General features: G+C 44.3%; 1 pseudogene; it reads right to left on the bottom strand.

Moving 5' to 3' along the window:
• Positions 1–252: 252 nt before the first annotated feature.
• Positions 253–772, bottom strand: LOC103084268 (lysosome-associated membrane glycoprotein 1 pseudogene; annotated as a pseudogene).
• Positions 773–2,469: the final 1,697 nt, after the last annotated feature.

Genomic DNA, 2,469 nt, shown 5'->3' with positions numbered 1-2,469 from the left:
TATCCTTACCTTAGAGTTCTACTTTGGTAAATGTTAATATTTAACCAGTTAGCAACACTAACACCACTATTTCAGCAGTTAACCTTTCATGTATAGTAAACGTTGCAAGGTGAACTTCATATTTGATAAAGCAGACTTGGTTAAAAAAAAGTTTACAAGAAAGTTCATCTCCATTTCAATACTAATTTAGCTCAGGGAAAATGAATATAACCTCTTGCAATTGCTGTTGATATATAGTGGTGGAAAGTAATTTCAAATGCTAAACTGATGCCCATCATGACTTCTGTTCATGCCAATGAGGTAAGCAATTAGGACAAAGAGGGCATTTCCTGAAAGGGCACCCCCAATGGCAACAGAAATCAGCATGGTATTTCCATTTCAGTAACATTTTTCAACAGATCCAAACTTGAAAGCCTGGACCCATCCAAACTTTGAAAATGTTGACAGAAGGTGCATTTGTGACTTGAACATTTTCCTCAGGATTGCCCTTAGGGAAATTGCCAGTGGTGGCTTGAAGACTCTCAGTGAGCTATTGGAAGCTTTAAAAGTGGAATTTCTGGTGCCATATGGAGTTGGATTTAACTGGATTCCTTGTAGGAAAAACAGGCTAGAAGTTGCATCTATTCCAACACTGAAGACAAGAGGAGTCACAGTTTCACTGAGGAGTTCCAGTGTCACTAAATGAGAATTATAGCTCAGTGGCTTTATTTGGATTGATATTAAATGCTCTTGTCACAACTGCCTTATAGCTTTTCTCATAGGTGATAATCATTCGTCAGCCCATGCTATAAGCAGACCAGTTCCCTTTGTGCCATACATAGTGTACTTCTAAGCAGGTGGACTTTCTGGGGAACTGGTAGGCTTGGGCTTTGGGGCTGTTATTGGGAAAGTCTCTGCTTACAGAGTATTTCTTCCTTGTTGAAGTTATTTGAAAGGTATTCCTGGATAGTTCCTTCATATAGTTTAATAGTTACATTATTTGTGTATATCTGGTTGCCTGTATTTTTCATCTATGTCTGCCATGATGTCAGGTGTAGATTCCACAGTCTTGATTCCTTTTGCCGTTGCATTGGGAGAAATAGTTGTGTCTGACAAGTTATAACCAAAACTGAACAGTTGGACACTGTAAGGTGTTGCATTCCCTATGGAATCGAAGGTCAGTGTATATCCTTCAAAAGCAGTCACTGTACTCGCGTCAGAAGCTTTCTCTTAACCACAGCGGCTACTATTCAGTACTTCTGCATTAGGTCGTAGATTAAAGGTCACATTTTTTTTTTTTTTTTGCGGTACGCGGGCCTCTCACTGCTGTGGACCCTCCCGCTGCGGAGCACAGGCTCTGGACGCGCAGGCCCAGCGGCCATCGCCCACGGGCCCAGCCGCTCCGTGGCACATGGGATCCTCCCGGACCAGGGCATGAACCCGTGCCCCCTGCATCGGCAGGCAGACTCTCAACCACTGCGCCACCAGGGAAGCCCTAAAGGTCACATTTTTGTCATCAATTTTGTGTAATATTTCCTCAAGAAAGCAGCTTGAGAAGTCGACCATTGTGCAAGATGAAACCACTTTTCATCTTAAACACTGCAGGTGTACTGTGCCACGGTCATGAAAGCAGCAGCATGAGCAGTTACCCCCTCCAAATACCACCCAGGGCTGCCAGGGACAGGAAGGGTTGGAACAGGAGGCCCAGGTGGGTTTCCACTGCACCTCCACCACCTGCCAGGATCTCTGGTGTATCTGCCTACATTTGGAAGTTAGGAAATAGGCAAAAAGACCACTAATCCAGGGGTTAGGATATGGCAAGAAAGAAACATGTCAGCAAAATTGAGATGCACCCTGTTGCTTGAGCCCTTTGGACCAAGATGGAGACCTTGGTGGCACAGACTGCTTTTCCTGCCCTGTGAACACTATCATGTGAGCCCCCTGTTGTGGTGGTTTTGTTATGATTTTTAAGCATTCAAACTTAGATATCTGTGTTCTACTCCAGTGTGACTGCATGGGTGAGGTTTCCTTTAGGGCCATAACCTAATATTTGACAATGTCAGCTCCTGAAAAATGCAAATGCTCTATTTTGCCTTTGAAAATAATCATTGACAGTGATGTCATTGTTCCTGCAACTGCCTTATGCTTCTCTTAATTCCCTAGTTCTTCAAGAAGCTAACTCTGATGGAGATTTTAGTTTGCATAGTAGTAAAGGGATGGCCTGGTGATCAAACCCTGTGTAAGGGAAGAGAAGGAAGCAGGAGAAGTCCAGTCGTTTGTGATGCCGGGCCTCAGGTGTCACCATGGGGGAGCGCTGGAGAGCCAGGATCAATGCATGATGGGCCAAAAAGGCCAGTACTTGACACTCCTGCTTTCATCAGTCATTGGCTTTGGGCTGACCCAGGAAGGGTGTGACCTTGAAAAATGTGTCTCTTTACAGTAGAGGCATTCCCTGAAGTGGATGACAGATGAAAGCTGGGGCAAAGATCT

The sequence above is a fragment of the Lipotes vexillifer genome, unplaced genomic scaffold (genome assembly GCF_000442215.2).
Source record: "Lipotes vexillifer unplaced genomic scaffold, Lipotes_vexillifer_v1.1 scaffold1085, whole genome shotgun sequence".
Taxonomy (NCBI): domain Eukaryota; kingdom Metazoa; phylum Chordata; class Mammalia; order Artiodactyla; family Lipotidae; genus Lipotes; species Lipotes vexillifer.
This window is presented reverse-complemented; position numbering and strand designations above follow the sequence as displayed.